Below are 19,962 nucleotides of genomic sequence, written 5' to 3'. Positions count from 1 at the left end.
GATATGTTTGGCCTCACAGGTTCACCTAAATATTTGCTTTTATAGACTAAAGATTGCTTCCTGTATTTTATCTCTATGAAAGCACTTTAAATGAAATACTTTATGGGTGCAGGATGGGGGAGGGCATAGAAAGCTTTTAAATGTACTATTCCTTGTTTGACATTTGTTCCCAAATTTACCCAAAACAAAAACAAGTAACCCTAATTCCTCTCTATGTGTAAAATATATTGTCCGTGTCCAATGTGACTAATAATGCGTTAAATATAAACAGAGTGTTGGAGTGAGGAGGAAGTAGAACATAATTTCAAATGCTACTCTTTAAAATCTGCTTCTTCATGCAATCATTCTTCTGCTTGCCTCACTTTCCAGAATGGAATGTTATCATTTTAATTCTTCTATGACAATTTACATTATTTGTGTGAACAGAGTGTGGAAGACATATGAAGTCAAAGCGTTGAAACTTGTTTCTGTGTTCTTTTTAACATAGCAGTGAAATTTTCTGGTTTGGAAAATTCTTCACATGGAGGACATTCCAGCATTGTCAATGGAAAAATTCCTACTTCTGTAGATTTTATATCAAACTGTAACAGATAAGTCTCTTGTAAATAATTCTGAACATTTGTGGATAGTGTAGAAAATTTTAGACTAAATTATTAAATGTAACACTGTGTTAGATAAACTATGACTAATTTTAGCCATAACTTAATGAAAAATATCTCATGGAGGTAATTTCAGCTGGTGATATATGAATAAGAATGTATGGATCTATATCTCTCTCTATATATATATATATTTCCCTCTAGTTATGTTACTGTATATCAACAAGATATGCTGTGCTGGCATTTAAATTCTGATGTAGACAAGTTGTACACAAGAAAAAAAGTTCCCCACATGAAAATGAACAGTTATAGTGTACATATGACACAGGAATTTTGTGAAAATTACTACACCTTTTGTCAGATACATGTTTCTCTGAAGAGCGTAAAATATACAAGATGGGCCTGACAAATAAATAAATAGTGGAAGGAAGTTTTGAAAAACATCAAAACAAGAGTTTTGTTGTTGGTTTTTTTTTTTGAGAAGATTCATATCTTGCATAGAACAACTCTAAAATCAAGTATTAACTGAACTATTAAAATGACAATTTCTATAACATATTCAATATTGAATTTAAGATAATATCAAGGAAACATTTATATTAGACTTTCAGATTTCAAAGTCCACCTTTAAGGCAGCTTACAAGGAAATTATTCCCAAAAGATGTCTTGGATTTTATATTCTGTTTTGCCTGGACTATTTTAATAAAATGAAAAATCAGTTTTGAATTAAATAATAGAAGTTTCAATAGTGTTGCTTCTATTTTCCTAAGATGTAATCTCCCAAAAGCACAGTTATTTGGAAGAAAATGTTAGAGTACTGCATTCATGTATGCAAGTATTTGCAGGGCTGGAGGACTAGAAGTATGCAATAAAGATCACATGGAAGAAGTAAATGCAAAGTAATGTGCATGCATTAAGTAAATCTGTGTACATTGAGGTGGAAGTTTTGAATATGAATACATGAGAAAAGGAGAAGTGGCTGCTGAGGATAAAGTTGGTCACATGATTTCAAAGTTTGTGGAAACTTTGTGTGTGCGTGTGTGTGTGTCTGTGTAAGGGTCAGGTTTTAAGATCAGAGTTCTTCAAAAATTTGTCACTATAAACTTCCCTTCCACACAATATTACCGTGCCCTTGGAGCTGTTTTTCTAACTTCTAACAAGTAAGGCTTATTTTTTTCTTTTTCTTTTTTTTTTTTTTTTAAAGGAAAAGAAGTGCTAGTGTGAAATTGTGTAGTTATGGGAGTTTAAAAGAAGATGGGAGTCAGGGAAAACTGCTAAAGAATGAAGGCAAAACGTTAATGTGAAACATAGTGACCTGCTGATTTTATGGTTACATCAGGAACTTTAACACCATCTTTGGCATTTGTAGGCAATTGTAACTATTGTGTTATGTAGATGTCAATAGGAAATGTTATGTTTTCACAATGAATGGGATCTGTTTTTTTCTTAGGTAATAAAACCATGTAAAGAACATATGACCTATGGTACTGGAGTGGTAACATCCCTTTGGATATAAATGAATGAAAAATGTACTTGTTTTAATTTTTAAGTTTGATGGGTGACTGCAGAAATCTTTCTCTTGGAATTAAGGTAGTGTTTCAGATGGTGTGTTTATCCTGTTGTTACAGAAATTAAATACAAAAGAAGAATTTCAAAAGTGAAATGAATGGCCCTCCTTTTGCAAAGATGATTTTTTTTTTTTTACTGTGCCTCAGTTCTACATAAAAAGCTGTCGGGGGCAGGGGGGGGGGGAGGGGGAGGAAGGAGGAGCAGTGTCTACTTCTTTCAATTAGTTTGACAAATTATGAATATTTTTCTCACACTCAAGATACACGTTTCCTGTTTGTTTGCTTGTTTGTTTGCGGATACCTTCAGAAAAGTCTCTAGAACATCTCTCAGAAAAAGTTATGCCCATTGTGAAATCCTTCATGATAAAGAGTATTTGTGGATTGCACTCCCCTAGAATTTTCACAGACTTGAACTCCTTATTGAGGAGGTTCATTTGTATTATCACATGTACAAAACACGAAGATCATGAATTTTCTTAGAAATGACTTGGAAGGTTGTCTTAAAAATCATTCATTTAAATTCTTCTACTACAAGAATGTGTCCAAAGAATTTGTATTTCATAACTGGTTGGAGATCCTACTCCTGGAAATTCTTGGACCAAGTGACTACTGGGCATCATTAACAAGCAGGCTTGGGTTATATTCAGTTTTCCCCAATATGTGCAGTATAGTTACACAAGAGAATGCAAAACTTCAAGTCCAGATAAAATGAGATCAGAGATACCTGTTCTGGGTTTTGCATGGCACCCCTATTTTGCAAAGCAAAACAGCACTATTTTTAATCAATTCTGAGTTACTGACTGTCCTCTCAATGAAAGAGATAGAATGATGTTCCAATACTTTGGCAAAGGCGGTTTACTGTTTTTCCATCATTACAACAAAATCCCAGCTGCAGCACTGTTAAATATGTGTTCAGTATGGCTCCTTCTCTGTTCAAGATGCTTTTACAGAAATAGGCTGAGTGCAAGTCTGTCAGTCTGTTAGTAGTGCCCAGAGAGGTAGTATGGGGCTGAACAAAGTAAAGGGCTAAGGAGAGACAAATAATATGGGGATGGAAGCACTACCATGCTCCACCACCTACACCTATTAACTTTTTGCCTTGGAAAATCTTCCTCATCAGGTGGTGCAGAATCTCAAAAATATTAATTTTACTTGCCAATTAATAATTCTTCAGAACCCTTGAATTGGAATAATGGATACTGCTTTATGATTTTAAAATCATAATTCTAATATGAATCATGTCTTTCTACCCCTTCCACCTAAATCCACTTTTTTTTAATCACTTTACATTTGGTAAAGACCAAAACAGGAAAGGAGATGAAATAAAAGGACATCTAATATGATTGTGTTTGAGAAGTAGAAGAGTTATTGTATTTGTAATTATACCTTAAACAGAATATTCAACTCTGTTATGATCTCTCTCATGATATGATCCTACTTATACACCAGTCATTTAGGTACAGCATTCTCTCTGCTTCACATTTTGTTACACCTCGTACTCTCTTAATGACCACACCAAAAAAACACTAGTGGCCAGAATTTATTCTAAATGCTACCAAACTTGTCAATATATGTGTTTAAAATCAACACCCTTAGAAAGTTTAGGTTTTCTAAATAATCCCATAAAACACCAAAATTATTAGAAATAGCACATGTAGAATTTCATCCTATTTGCAAAGCTATTAATAAGGAATTTCTTGTAGTATGTTCTCTTTCCTAACTCCCACTCTACTGAGAGCACTATCCTTTCCCATCTGTTAAGACGGAGTAGAGTCAGCTGGAATCAATCAGTGTCTTCCTACAAGGACCCACCACCATTTTCTGGGATATAGGATTTTGAGACATTAGCTTCCCATGTTATGAGTGGCTCCACGTCTTCTCCTGAGGTGCATTCCCAGAACAGCTTCATTAAACTCACTGAACTTTTGACAGGGGATTGTCAGTATCTGTCCTGCCTCTTTGTGAAATTGTAGGCTACAACAGCTTCTATCTGTAGCTGTAGCCATCTAAGAGGTGATGTTAATCACCATTTTTCTCAATGAGTGAAGGAAGCAAGGAAATTCAGTTTCCCCTGACATCAGGCAGAGGCAGAAAGAGGTATTAAAATTTACCAGCCAAGTCAGAAATGTGAATGACTCAAATTTGTATTCTGGGAAAAGTAACAGCTGCCTCAGCTCAAGGTCACCACAGTGAATAATACTTTGGCACCACCTGCCTCCTAAGCCTGAGCTTTGCTTTTCTTCTCATGCATGTATTTGTATCCATAATGTCCTTTGCTGTACTATTTAATGACCAAGATACTCTTTCCTTTTTGGTTGGCAACTTGCCATCACTGTAAGAACAAGTATTTCAAACACCTCACTGTTCTAACATAAGCTTAACTAAATTCTACCTGTAGATTTTCATTCCTCAAAACTACCCTATTTCTCCAAACTTCAAATATTTTACTTAGATATCTCACTGTGACTGTTGCAATTGTTTTGGCTTCTGCATATTCTTATTATTTGACTTCTACATATGTTACTGTCTTTTAGGCCTGGGTAAAAAGTATTCAATGTGAAACACATAACTGCTCTTTAACCTTGCTTCATTGTTATTTGTTTTTTTTGTTTGTTTGTTTTTTAATATGGTATTGGATCTCTTCATGCATTACAATATGTTTTGGTAGGCTTAAAAAAAAATAAGAGAGAGAGAGAGAGAGAGAGAGAGAGACTCTCTGCCTTTGCTGCCTCTGAGGACTTTCTTGAGAACTCAAAATGAAGCCAATGAGATTCCAGGTACAAGCAAGCTCCTTCAGTGCAGCATTATGCCTATTTCAAAACTCCCATCTGTCTCTTCAGAATCACCTTTCAGAGGTAATCCTGGTTGTGTTGACAAGTTCTTTTGGAAATGGGGTCAACTGTTGAGATGGGGAAATAAATGTCAAGACATGGTTGTTTATACTTTGCATGGACGTAAATGCATGCTACAGTATCAAATGTATATTTTATTATTTCTAAATGTGTTGAATTATATTTTAAATAGTTCAGTGCTCCTTCAGTTTATTGGGCCAGTATATCCAGACATAGCTGAGAATTCTTGTTTTGCATTGGTATTTGTAAGGTATCTTTGTAAGGTCCAAGCTACTGGCATCCCTCGTACAATGCCTATGCATATACACGCCTTTGGCGATGTGAACTGCACCTTTGAGATGGTTTGCATTCTTATCTCCCACATGTTATGCTGGAGAAAAGGCAATGAACTTGAATGATAGAAACTTCTGCAGAGGTCAGAGGACATATAAGTGGAGTTCTGTCTCAGTGTTCAGTATTATATTGCTTTTATCTCTCAGTGGTAATAAGACAGCAAGATTAATGACAGTATAAATAATGGAATGATTTTGTTTTGACATGATTGTTCCATGTCCTTACTGTACAGAAACTTTCATGTTAATTTTCTGTCTTGCTATTGCTTATAGCTCTACAACTTCCACTTTATGGAGGGACAATAGTCAGTGCTTTGTTTAGGACCAATATATTGCAAGTGATTGCTTTTACATCATTCCTGTGAGAAACATTGCTTTTTGTATGGCATCTAAGTAAAGCTAAGGAACTACATAACTGCTGAGATAAACTTGGTATGCCTGACAAGGCACGCACAGTATATTACTTTTTGTGGTGCGTAGAACCATGTGAAATGAAAGCTGTTTAGTGTAAAGTTTCATGTGAAATGAAAGCTTTTTACTGTAAAGAAAAGGTCAGATTCATTCCTTCTGTGAAATAGGTAGACGATCACTTCAGTTAATCACGTAGCAAAGTTTAACAATGGTGTTTGGTTGATTGGGTTGATTTGGTTAGGCTTGGTTGTTGTTTTCAATATATATATATATCTTTATTACACAGTCTAGGTGTTTCTGATAACAATATCAATTGATTTCATCCTGATATGCGAAGATCAATGTTAGTCTGTTGGTGGTCTTAAAAGCAGATATAATTTTGAAGTATTTTCATAGTGCCTTTATCTTCCACTGTATATTAAAGATCCTTTAGTATAACTGAGAATTGGCACCTATGAATCTGCAGGAATAAGCTCCAACATGATGTAATTCTTTCCATCAGGGACAGACAGAAGAGTTTCAGTCTAAATGCACAAGCCAAGAGATATCCTTTTACAGCACCCATGCATCTTACAAACCACCCATTTCTGTAGCCCAGAAGCCATAGTTTGTTAATTCCACTCACATTAATTATGGAGAAATAATGCTAAATGACTCATCATGGGAAATTCACAATTGATGTATCTTGTTAAACACACTCCCCTATATGAAAAAAATAAGTTAAAATGAAATTGCACTTACTGACAATGTAAATAATATGCATACAGCAGTCATTGCATGCTTGCAGTTCTCATGGTTCAGAATCTATTTGAGAACCCAGAATAAATCCATAATTTCAGGTGCTGTAAATATCTGCTTTGAACCTTGGCCCAAAAATGTTTTAGCAAGGAATTAACATTTCAAGAGGAAAATTAAATTAGTTTTTACAGTTAAGGGAGGCAAAAGCAAATCACATTATAAATGAAAGGATTTATGTTTGCACATATTCAGCAGAGTGACCCACCTTTTCAGTTCAAAGGTGCTTCATAATTAAAATCTAACATTTACAGTAACTAGCCATTTGTGCTTTGCTAGGAACAACATTCTGTTTCTCTTCCTAAGAACTATTTCTGTCTTGAAAGATCCACCACTAGTTATTTTTCCTTCATGACAAACAGATAATCAGGATAGGAGGAGTAGAGGAGAATCACATGGAATGTGATTATGTCTGTAGTTTATTTTGGCAAAAGATACATATCTCCATAGTCTTCTGAATACAAACAAGCTTTCTGGATTCTGTCTACCATCAATAGAAATTAGTGAAATTATTTTTCTCTGAGTCTTTCAGGATCTGTCTTTTGTTCCCTGGAGATACTTCCTCTTCATTTTATTATAAGTTCTGTCAGAGAGCACACAAGGTGTTGGTTTCTTTTAAGTATTTTATTGTGAGCAGCAGTAATTACAGTCAACACATTCTCCAAACAATATCATCACTACTCTGTAATTTGCCTTACCATTACTCCTTTCTCAATTAATTTAGTGAGGTTCAAATTAAAACCTGTTTTTCATGTCATTAATACTTGGCTTTAATATATACTAGGTGTGTTTATATGTGTAATTCTAACATGAACTTCATATAGTAATAATTTCCAAATAGCTAGCTAAAAAGAGTAAATTTCTAAAAGCTTGTGAATGTGAAGGGAGATGTATACAAATATGTATTCTCTTTTGATAGCTGACTAAACCAAACCCCCTCATCACGAGTGTCAGTTGTTCAAGGTGACTGTGACACAAACTGTAAACTATGGCATAAACACAACATTCTTTGCGGACAAAGCATTACTTTTAAATGAAATTGGCTACTTCATGCACTGATCATCCAGGTTTTTGGATGATTTGGCTTTATGCTTTCACAAATCATTTGTACACACATGCCTAGCACATGACACAATACTGATGGGTCTGATGTGTCTACTGCCTTCAGAAACCCTGCTTGGGTGTAGAAGAGTACAAGGGACCTCAACTGACAGGAAAAAAAAAATCACTGATATTTTGCTTTATGAAATACAATTTGACCTGAAAAATACTGACTAAAGTGATGTCATGTAGAAATGTATATAAGGTTTGTGCCCAAGGCCCAGTCCTGCCAGTATATATGTTCCTTAATTAAGACACAGAAGAAGTTCTGTTTGAGAGAGTAATCTGTAATTTTCACAGGAAAATTAAAATTCACAAATGCAGGAAAAAAATATAAAAATATCCACTAATATCTGAGGACCTGATGTTGTCTGGTCTTTGTGTAAAAATATGTCAGAGAAAAAATCCTACATAGAATCATAGAATCATAGAATATCCCCAGTTGGAAGGAACCCATAATGATAATCAAGTCTAAATCCTGGCACCGCACAGGTCTACCCAAACTTTAGACCATGTGACTAAGTGCACAGTCCAATCGTTTCTTAAATTCAGACAGGCTTGGTGCAGTGACTACTTCACTGGGGAGCCTGTTCCAGTGTGCGACCACCCCCTCGGTGAAGAACCTCTTCCTGATGTCCAGCCTAAACCTCCCCTGCCTCAGCTTGACAGCATTCCCATGGGTCCTGTCACTCGTGATTACGGAGAATAGGTCACCTGCCTCTCCACTCCCCCTTGCGAGGAAGTTGTAGACTGCGATGAGGTCTCCCCTCAGCCTCCTCTTCTCCAGGCTGAACAGGCCAAGTGACCTCAGCCGCTCCTCATACGTCTTGCCCTCTAGGCCCTTCACCGTCTTCGTCGCCCTCCTCTGGACACTCTCCAACAGTTTAATGTCCTTTTTGTACTGTGGTGCCCAGAACTGCACACAGTACTCGAGGTGAGGCCGCACCAGCGCAGAGTAGAGCGGGACAATCACTTCCCTCGACCGACTAGCAGTGCCATGCTTGATGCATCCCAGGATATGGTTGGCCCTCCTGGCTGCCCAGCACACCGCTAGCTCATATTCAACTTGCCGTCAACCACAACCCCCAGATCCCTCTCTGCAGGGCTGCTCTTCAGCGTCTCCTCACCAGTCTGTACGTATACCCAGGGTTGCCCTGCCCCAGGTGCAGGACCCGACACTTGCTTTTGCTAAACTTCATGTGGTTGGTGATGGCCCAGCTCTCCAATCTGTCCAGATCTCTCTGCAAGGCCTTTCCACCCTCATCCGAGTCCACAACTCCTCCAAGTTTGGTGTCGTTGGCAAATTTGCTCAAAACACCTTCTAGTCCTACATCCAAATCATTTATAAAAACATTGAAGAGGACTGGCCCTAAAATGGAGCCTTGAGGAACCCCACTAGTGACCATCCGCCATATTCATATTTATGAATATTTATTTATGAAAGCGCTGAACACAATTCTGTATTAAACCAACACTGTCTCTAGTGTGTTTTCTTTGTTTCTTAATATATTCTCAATGGCAGAAGTGCTGTTATTACATGGTCATCGTAATGTAAATCTTCTTTCTAATGTCTCAACCTCACACATGTTCAACGTAAGAAAAGAAATGCTAGAAATTAGTAACTATTTTTATGAAGCCCAGAAATAATTTCTGGCTCCTTTGAGGGTGAAATTTAAAGTAGCCACATTTAGCACCAGGTGTTGTGTTAGAGGATATCATTTATCTTGAGATGTAATTGGGGTCATGATTAAAAGGATTCTAATTCCCTGCCTCAGCTATTATTCTTGGGTTCAGCCTTAGCCCCCTTCATCAAAGTCCGGCTCTCACTGACAATAGTTTGCTTACTGGGGGTTATTTAGTAAGGCTCTAGTCACCATCAGAGACTGCTAGCTCAAAATTACACTGACTCCTGCATTTGCAGGGCTTGCAACAGATATACATGGTGGCTCCTCCAGTAAATTTTGAAATTGCAAGAAGTAGATTTATTAAAATATATTAATAGACTGGCTCACTGCTCTGTAAAAAAGGGTAAGATCTCTCTTCCTCCTCTTTCCCCGGAGTGCAATTTGCTCACCTGAATCCTGTGGTCCTGTTTTGTTACTGATAGTGTAAGTCTAAGTGCTTTCACTTTGTCACTATGGAATAAGGGGGATAAGAATTCAGCTGATTTTTTGGAGTACTTCGTCAGATTTAAAAGTGCTGCTAGCCATCACATGGAAGGGAGGAGTATCAACAGAAGTTACATGAGTCTGCTCCATCCCACAGTCTTCCCCTACCTCAAGTGGATTTTCTATATATGGAGCATGTATTCCTTTTGGATTTTAAACTTGTATGCATATGCACTTATTGGGCCTGACTAATCTGAGAAATGATTTCTAAAGGTTTTGCAGTATCTGACGTGTTTCATTCATAGAAAATGACTTTCTCTAGAAATAAAAATGCTGCTATTTTCCGCCCTCTCTGTTGTTCTGTCAATGGGATTTGCTTTTGTTCCTGATACCCATTTTCTGTGTTCAAAACTTTTGGAGGCTAGGAGGGCAAGGGCTCAGAGTTTTGCTGCATATCCTGAAGATGGCAAGGTTCTGCTGAGTGAATGTTCAGAACTGGCTGTCTTCTGATAAGTAGTTAAAACAGAGCCAAAGATCTGCAGACAAGGTCAAGTTCGGGTTTTATGTTTGATCTTTGAAAAGACTGCAACTCTTGCTATATTCTATTCACAGGACAAGACTGTGCCACACATAAGCAAGACATAGTAAGTCCAGGTAGCCAGAAAATTCTACACAGGGCTGCTCAAGGTCTAACTTTTTGCCCTAATCACAGCAATGGAGAAAGAACTGCTGCATCATTTCCTTTCACAGTCTTTAAACTCAGCCTGACATAACCCATCCCACAGTTCCAGGTCTCTTAACATTGCTGTCTTTTAACTAAATCAATTTAGATATGCAGATGGAGCTGTTGAATCACATATGAATCATTTAATACGTGGAGTTTGTCCAGCAATTCTGCTCAGGTTCTTCTCTTTGTTTGGGAGATTATTGTAGGAGAGTTGTCCATGCATGTGGCTTAAACAAAATCAGGAATGAAGCAGTTTTTTTGGTTAATTAATGACATATAATTACCCAGAAGTCAATGAGCTGATTCAGGATCAGCTCACAACAGATATTCAATACTGGATACTTAAAAAATGTTAATAAGCGCGTACAAATTTCTAAACACACTTTTATAAGCACTGCCAACAAGTTTTACTCCTGCAGACATTCTTTTTTTTTTTTTTTTTTTTTGCTCCCCCTTCCCCCCCCCCCCCCCCCCCCAACCCCTTCTAAAATGAAGTAAGCACTTCACAAGTGGTTACTTGTGAACATGTCCCCTCTCTGGCAGCGTGGGTTTCCATGTTTGCCCACCCTGTTGGCAATGGGAGTGCTTCCACTTTGTGCATACCACAGCAGCTCCCTGCAACCTGCTAACCCATGTGCTGGTGAGAGGAGACCCCCCCGAGTGCCTGCACGCACCTCATGCTGTGGCCCCTTTTGCTGCTGCACTCCATACTGTCAGCCCACAAGCCAGAGGGAACTCCATCAGACCTAGATGGGGTTGCAGTGGCATCAGGATGACTTCTGGCAATGTCAGGCACAGGTTGACTGCTGCTCTGAACAGGTCTCTCCTGCTCAGATTCACTGCCAGGTCTCTCCGCACAATCACGGATTTTCTTCTGTCTTTTATACATCTTGTCAAGGGGACTCCTTTCCTCAAAAGCCCAGATGACCTCCTGGTTAATTTAATCGATCTGATAGTTGTCCTATGAAACTTCATCATTGTTTATTTCATCTTTGATGTTCAGTTTTGGGCAAACACTCTTTCAGACTTTTTTATTTGGGTATTCCATTTTGGTTATTCCATTTGGATACATCTCTTACACTCACATCCTATCATCTAGTCTTACACAGGTTATGTTTCCAAAGAAGGGCTAAGTAAACTCCTCCACAGGAAGTAATAATATTTCATTATAATGCTAATTAAAGTATTAAACACCACTTTTAAAAAAAATGTTATAAATATGATGATTATGCTACAATATATGGTTAAGTAAGAGTGCCCTAAGAAGCTGCACGGGATTTTGAGATGTCAGTGGAGATTTGTGTTCCTCCAGTTATTAGACTGATTAAACTTTTAAGCAAAGATTTAGTTAAAGAATTTGATATCTTTAAAGAGTTACTTGCTAATGCTATCTTTTAAAATAGCATTTCAGGAACCAGGAACCCTCTAAATAGGTCAATTAAAACCTCTTAAGTTCTGTCCTGCACAAAATTTCATTGTGGAGGCCAGAAGAGCCTGGAAATCTATTAGTTGCCATACTGAAGTTTCTGTGGTATCACTGTGTTGCTGTGCATTTGTAGACTGAAAGGAAAGATGACCTGATCATAGATAGACACATGAAATCCTACATCAGACTTGTAATGATTTTGACTGCTATATTTTTCTTAAATGAGACACTGATTGTGGTGGGTTGGCCCTGGCTGGCTGACAGATGCCCAGCCAGCCACTCTCTTGCTTCCCCTCCTCAACAAGATGGAGGTGAAAATCAGATGAAAAAACTGTGGATTTAGATAAAGACAGGCAGACCCCTTACCAATTCCTGTTACAGGCAAAACAGACTTGACCTGGGGGAAATAAATTTACTGCCAATGCAAATAAATTTGATTCTGTCACGCCCTCCTCCTCACACTCTTCCTTTGCTCCAGCATGGGGTCCTCCCTGGACTACAGCCTGGATATCTGCCTTTGTGTCTGGAGCACCTATTCCCTCTCCTTCTCTGACCCTAGGGTCTGCAGGGCTGTTTCTGGAACATTTTCTTCCTCACTGCCTTGGAGTGTTTCTCATTTTCTTAAACGCATTTTCTCAGAGGTGCTACCAGCTTCGCTGATGGGCCCAGCTGGGCCGTGTAGAGACAGCTGGAAATGGCTGTGGCTGGCACAGGACTGCCTTGGCCTCCGCTCACAGAGGCCACCCTGTGGCCAACGTCTAACACAGTGATTAAAAGTCTTTTCCTGTCCATGTAGTTAATACCATTATAACATGGGTTACTGTAACAGAGGGGAGACTCCAAATCTGTTACTTAGAATAGAGATCTCATTTTGAAATTTCAGGTTTGTTCTATTGGTTTGAAATGGCTCATTTGTGGAAAAATCTGTCCCATAAGAATAAATTAACTGTGGCTTTTGTTCATTTGTCACCCAAAATATGACAAAACTACAGTTAATCAGGAATTCCCAGAACATGACATTTATTTATTTTTAATGGGAAATGACAGTTTTGTTAAGGATTTTCTTGGAAGGTCTTGGTTTGTTGTATTCTGCATGTAGTGATGTAAAAGAAAAAAAGAAGTAGCTGTTTTGCTAATAGCACTTTATTATATAATCTTTGTATTTTTATATAGAAAAGATATTTTGTAGAGGATCTAAATTTGTGAGTTAAAGGTAATTGTCACAGAATCATAGAGTGGTTTGGGTTGGAAGGGACCTTAAAGATCACCCAGTTCCAACCCTCCTGCCATGGGCAGGGACACCTCCCACTAGACAAGGTTGCCCAAAGCCCCATCCAACCTGGCCTTGAACACTTCCAGGAATGGGGCATCCACAGCTTCTCTAGGCAGCCTGCTCCATTTCTTCACCACCCTCATAGAAAAGAATTTCTCCCTAATGTTTAACCTAATCCATTCTCTTTTAGCCTAAAACAGTTGATCCTTGTTTTATCACTACACTCCCTGGTAAAGAATTGCTCCCCGTCTTTCCTTGTAGGCCCCCTTTAGGTACTGGAAGGCCTCTATAAGGTATCCCCACAGCCTTCTCTTCTACAGGCTACAGAGAAGAGCCCAGGCTAATGACCAACTTAGGTGTGATTGAAAATCAATTTTTAGTATTTTTTAAAGTCTTATGATCCCTAAACACCAGCTAGATGTAGCATCTCTAATATCCCAGTAGTAACAGTCTTATTTCAACATAGAATTTACAGACTAAAAAAAAAAAAAAAAAAAAAAAAAACAAAAAAAAAAAAAACTTTGTTTCCACATCTAGCTTCTACTGATTTCTCTTTCACATTTAGTACTAAAATCTCTGAGACTCTTATTTTAATTCACGATGCTGATTTCACGGCAAGATACCATACGCCATTTTCTGGCACTGTACCAAAAAGCCTAAACTGATCTTAAACCTTAACCATTGTTGCAGAGAAATCATATCCATTTGTCTGGAAAGTATGCCTATTTTGATATCATCAGTCTAGGATGAAAGCAAGTATTATAAATGTTCTGTTCTGCTTTATGTTCTCTTAGAGCCAGATTTTAGAGAGAGACATTTCAAAGAGGCCCTGTGAAACTTCAAGCTTGCTGGAAGAGGAAGGAAACAAATGGCAGCTATGGAATGGAAGCCTGGAATCTTGGGTCTAAAATACAGGTAAAGTTGGGCACCACTTTAATAAATATTTTATATATACAAGCAAATATTTTCAGCATTCAGTACGTCTTTCTCTGCTTTTCTAATACATTTCTTGTGTATTGTGACTTACCTGAACACATGCTGGGTAGCTTCTTGGCCATAAATTGATATACAGTTCCAGTTATGCTGACGATATGGTAAGGAGACTTTATGGGTCAGCACTTCCTAATTCCAGCTTGAAGGATGGCTAACTTTGTGACTCTTCAGGTGGCAGGGAAAGGCTCAGAGATTTTGTTACATGAGGAGTAAAGCAACTACAGGTGGAAATAAATATGAAGTGTCTCTGGTGAAATGGACCACCGATCTATTGAAGGGTGATCCATGAGTCTGAAAAAATACATTTTGGAGAGCATGAACAACCTACTGTTGATGGAAAGAAATTTGGGTTCTTCACAAGCAAAAAACAAAAGGCATTTCAAGGGTTAGTAGGAGATTGATGCTATACTTAAGGGATGTTGTCTCTTTAATAGAATCATAGAATCATAGATTTGGGTTGGAAGGGACCTTAAAGATCATCCAGTTCCAACCCCTCGACCATGGGCACAGATGCCACCCACTAGATCAGGTTGCCCAAGCCCCAACCAACCTGGCCTTGAACACTGCCAGAGATGGGGTATCCACAACTTCCCTGGGCAATGTGTTCCATTGCTTCACCACCCTCATAGTAAAGAATTTCTTCTGAATATCTCATGTAAACCTACCTTCTTTCAGTTTAGTCATTGCTCTTTGACCTATTACTACACTCCTTGATAAAAAGTCTCTTTCCACCCTTCTTGTTCATCCCCCTTAAGGTACTGGAAGGAGAGACTTCTTTTTCCAGGAAAGTGCTGCTATTTATCTATTCATTGTTCCTCACTGTTTTTTGTCACATATTGGAGACACTGTAAAAGCTACACTAAAGTGTGAATGCTCCTTGGTAGTAAACCAGGAAGAAAAGAAAATGGTAATTATGGATTACAGATATAATTTGTGTGATATTTATGCTGATAAAAGGAAAGGCCTGAAATTGTTTTTCTACTTACTATGAACTAATCATGCTTAAAAAGTGAGAATGGTGACTCCTATTAAGTTTTATGCAATAAAAAATTATACTGAAAATAATTCAATAGATTCAAGCCCTATCTTGTCTCATTGTTAATTACTGTCGGGTGTAAGAATGTGTATGGTTTACAGAGGCAGAATCATCCATGAATGAGATGATTGAATAGAAATTATACAAATGATGAGACAGAGAGATTCTAGCCTTACCTTCAATTTCTGTTGCTTTCTTCAGCTTGTGGTATATTGAGAAATTCAAGTGGGCCCTGTTTTCTGCTGAGTTTCATCCTGTGTATTTTAGAGGGACATTGGGATATGCAGATAAATCATGAACCAGGTGCATAAAACCTGATTTTTCTGTGCTGGAACATGTAGTAAATTAGTTTTGGTCATTGTTTTAATAACTGCTAAGTAAGTTTAACAACATGTTATGAAAACTAGGAAAGAATGGCTAAATTTTCTTTGATGCTATTATTTGGTTGCATTTTTCCCCTCAGTCTTTATTTTCTAAAGCTTTAGATTGGCTGTCTTTTTAACACCTATATTTCAGTGTTATATCATAGTATACATTACTGGGTGTAATATGTGCTGCAGCTTGTTCAGTATAGCTCCTCAAGGAAAAATGTGTTGATGCTGATAAGCATCTGTGATGGAACTGGGCTTCACGACAGCATGAAGTATCATGGATTATTTTTGTTTGTTTGTTTTTCTGATTTCTGAGATAGTGGCTAAGCAGAAGAGTACTGAAGGTGAAGGTCAGACGCCTCACACTCTGATGCCATATGATAGCATGAATAAATAAATAGATGAATAGCAATATTACCTGATTCTGTGAAACTGTGTTTTTAATCTTCTCCTAGTTTGTGTTTGCAATGCCAGACTGAGTCGTGCTTTATTCTTGGTTACTTCAAGAAATGAATTATTTGAAAATAAGCATCATACTCTTCTTCTTTGCAAAAATGGACTTAATTAAATAAAATTTCACATTAGTCTGGTAGACTTACTCTTGCTACCAACGTAGTTCATCCCATTTTTTCTTGTCTAAACTGAAGGGTCCTACTAGACTTCAGTTGAAGTTCAATTTATAATCTAGTTATAGGCCCCAAATCCACTTCTAAATTCATGGCTTTTCTCAGATTACAATGTTCTAAAAGCCAAAATGATTTTTTTTTTCTTTTCACAGGAAGGGTACATTTGTGAACCTCACACTCAAGTTTGGGCTGTGAAGTCATGCTTTTGGTCATAATCTATCTATCTTCTCTCTCTCTCTCTTTTTTTTTTTTTTTTTTTTAATCTGATACTCATTTTTGAGCCTCTATAATTTTCATTGGATTATACGCTTTTGTAGTGTTTCTTTCTTACAAAGCTTTCGTAAACATCATCTTACTGTTTGCATCACAGGGTACTACTACTTATTTATCAGGTTCTCTGTTTAACATGATGACATTATCAGTGAATGCTTGCAAAGGCAGTGTAGAGTTTGGCTGAAATAATTTTTCTCATCACAGCAATATTGCAAGTTTATAAGGAAAAAAAGCTTCACTACAAAAGGAGATCTTGACAATTTAAATTAAGCAACGCAGTTCTCTCTGCACTGTTTTAATATTACTGGCTTTAATTTTGATATAAAGTGTTTCAGTGATTTGAAAACCAACTATTCCCATTAAAAATGCTGGTCCTGATGGGACTGCACTATTTGTTTTTCTCTCCTCCCCCTTAATATGTTTCTGTCAAGACAAAGTTGCCTCTGAGCAACTTATAGTTTTGCTTTCAATAAGTATTGCCCTCTTGGAAATGCACTGCAATAATTCTACAAATCCTGGTGTGAAAATATATATATATATATATACACACATAAATCTGTTAGGATTTCTTTCAAGAGTCTACTTTATTTCACTGTTAAAAATGCTCTTGCAAGGCTGAACAAATTATTATTTTAAGGGCCTTTGAGAACAAGTTGTATAACTCCAGAGTTTACATCTCTTTTAACAGAAACACAGGTCTCTTGCATTTGACCTATAAAATGAAGGGGGGGGAGGCTTGTGTTAAATAATATACAAGACAAACTACTTTTTTTTTATGTGTTCAAACATAAAATTGTTTGAACAAAGGCAGTCTCTTAGTTTCTGAATAACTCTCATTAGCAGCACTTGTTTTGCCTTATACCTGTTCTGCCTTCTGCCTTGTATTCCTTTCTTTCCTTAGTCTGATTAGATTTTAGAAATTACACAGATCTGAGTTTCAACAAACGCTAGAACAAGTCAAGTACCTTACCAAGTACAGCACTGAATTAATTGTTTAAATTAATGCATTTCTATCAACACAGCTGTCCAATACCCTAGGGCTTCCATAACCTCAGTTTATATCACTGTTGATACTGGTTTGTAAATGCTTTGAGACATTAAGTGCATTTTGTAATGTTTTGTAGATAACAACACCAATATACAATGAAGTGCTTGGAAACGGATAATTCTAAATTTCATTCGAATGGCAGCTCACAGAGTAACCCACCTACAAAACTCGTGGAGAAATTAATTTCAAGCTGGTAAACCAGCTTCAGAGATATCCACATGTTGAATGGTTCTGTATTTTTGAAGGCTGTGGGCTTTTATTAACAGAACTGAAATTTGATACTCGTACTAAGGTAAAATAGCATCACCCATCTAGCTGAACTTTTTTTTCTCTTACAGTTCTAGCAGCATAAAATACTGGTCCAGTAACTAATCTGCTTTATACAACAGCAATATCAATTTAGTGGGAACTAACTCATCTCTCCAAGATCTAAATTCTTAGGAGAAACCCTCCTTCTCATAGAAAAGCTTACAAGCTCAGCTTTTGCATTATTTCTTTAACAGTGTTGCTTGCAATTTTCTTACATAATTCCATTCTTATTGCCTCAGTGGAAGACTAATGTTCCTGAATTTTAATTCTGTTTTCTCTAATTTGCTGGTGTGGAGCAGAAACTCCTCTATGCCAGCCTCTTCAGATCTGGGACTGTGTTGATTACAGAGCAAATAGGCTAGACAACTTTCCTGGTAAATGTTGTCATTTATGGAAAGATGTCATGTTTTGCTTCATTTTTAATGAGAAAAATTATGTGCCTGTGTCTCCCTCTTGTGGCACGAAAATATTTCAACCAGAAATTGTTAATCATAACGACCATTGGAAAAGAGCACAACCTTTCCTGATTTCAGGTTTGCACACTGCTACTGCCTTTTTAATGCTCTTTTAATGCTCAGTTTTTATGATGCTTTAATGGAATTGTTAGGGGTTCTCTGACAGGTGCAGTGAAAGCTTCGAGGTAAAATTTTGGACAGAGAGAAACTCTATGAGTTTGTACTGTCCCTCAAAAACAAATCTAGTGCTTTTGTTTACCTTAACAATGGTAAATTTCAAAGTTCTTGTTTTCTCATATTGTACTCAGTCCCGGTTTTTAAGGCCCAGCTAATATGAAGACCTCCATTTCCTTACAGAAAGAAGAGTGTATGAACTTTGTGTCATACCTGACAAACCCTGCTGTCCTGTTTCTGGACTAGGTGGTTTGTATGTTGCTTACTTGTGGTCTCTGCAATGTCCCTCCCAGAACTTCTGTCTCCAGCTTTCTGTTTCCAAGATCTCCATGACAAATAGCAAGTCAGGTGTCTCTGCTCTGCACCTGCAGCAGAGATGTGTTTAAGCTTCAAACAACCAAGCCATCCCAGATAGCTAATGAAAACTCTTCAAAGTCTGCTTTGTTTTGGTTTTAAACCTTATGATTTCTTTTTATTATTATTTTAATTTTGGCTTCTCATTTTGAAATCTTGTGGACTTAATAGTCTAGATGGGACATCAATGCACATCAGTTTTATGTTCTATTGATTTTTACACAGCATGTACTGCAATGTGCTTGCCTGTATAAGTAAAGGAGACTAATATTTCTCAGTAGAAGCAGGCATCATCTCAGAGCTTAAGGAGCTTTCAGGAAACTGGGGACCCTACCTCAGGGTATAGTCGTACATAGAGACAGCCTTTAGTCAGGATCCAGGATTATAAAAAGCTATCTAAGGAAGTAATAAGAGATGTTGTTTTTATTAAAGCCCATGGCATACAGAATGCTAAATGTTTTCAATTGTATGCACATTCATTGCCTTGCACAAACTGATCATTAAAGGATATACCCTAGCAGCAGTCGTTTGGTAGACCACATTATTGAATATGGTTACCTAAACACAAATCCCCAGGTGAGCAGGACTGAGAGTTACTAAATATGTATCACATCTCTGAAGAGATCAAGACAAAACACAGCAAAGACAAACAGCAATACAGTTGTCTCTGTTCAAAGTGTGTGTCTTTAAGCATAAACTGCCTTTGGAAAAACAACAACAAAATCACTGCTGTGTAACTGAATATAAATTGTGGCCAAAGGTAATAAAATGTTTGCAGGTGTGAAGTCTGTTGAGGCTGTTGTATAACCAGGAAGTATAGTTCAGAAGGAAGTGAAGGCATATACCTGTCTTTCAAACATGAGGCCAATCAGCATGCAGAATTCAGCAGCAGCAAACCCTTAGATGCCTAGATAACATCTGTACTTCCTCATGAAAATAAAAAGTGAGGCATTTCCTTGTGGTAGGTGATTAGGACTTATAACTACATAGCCAGAATTGCCAGCACAGACATGGAGTTTTATTCACCAGTTTCAGAATAGCAAAGAAAGTTATTAGGGTGCTGTTTTGTTCCAGGCTCTAAAAACAACATAGAAAACAAGGAAAAATGACCCTTGACTCTGGGCCAGTTTT

The 19,962-nt window shown here is 37.5% G+C and overlaps 1 protein-coding gene across 3 annotated transcripts in view; it reads left to right on the top strand.

Annotated features, from left to right (window-relative positions):
• Nucleotides 1–1,452: 1,452 nt before the first annotated feature.
• The window catches only part of ST18 (ST18 C2H2C-type zinc finger transcription factor), a 205,937-nt gene continuing 187,427 nt past the window's right edge, over nucleotides 1,453–19,962 (top strand). The window contains exons 1-3 of one of the 3 annotated variants that reach the window (XM_080578714.1): nucleotides 1,453–1,759; nucleotides 4,836–5,022; nucleotides 13,987–14,107. The gene's annotated coding sequence lies outside the window, so the exon portion shown is untranslated. The remainder of the gene's footprint in view (nucleotides 1,760–4,835; nucleotides 5,023–13,986; nucleotides 14,108–19,962) is intronic. The other 2 variants (XM_080578713.1, XM_080578717.1) reach the window with 2 other exon arrangements.

This window comes from Anser brachyrhynchus (assembly GCF_964034855.1).
Source record: "Anser brachyrhynchus genome assembly, chromosome: 2".
NCBI classification, from domain to species: Eukaryota; Metazoa; Chordata; class Aves; order Anseriformes; family Anatidae; genus Anser; species Anser brachyrhynchus.
The sequence above is the reverse complement of the archived record's forward strand: the minus strand, read 5'-3'. Positions and strand labels throughout refer to the sequence as shown.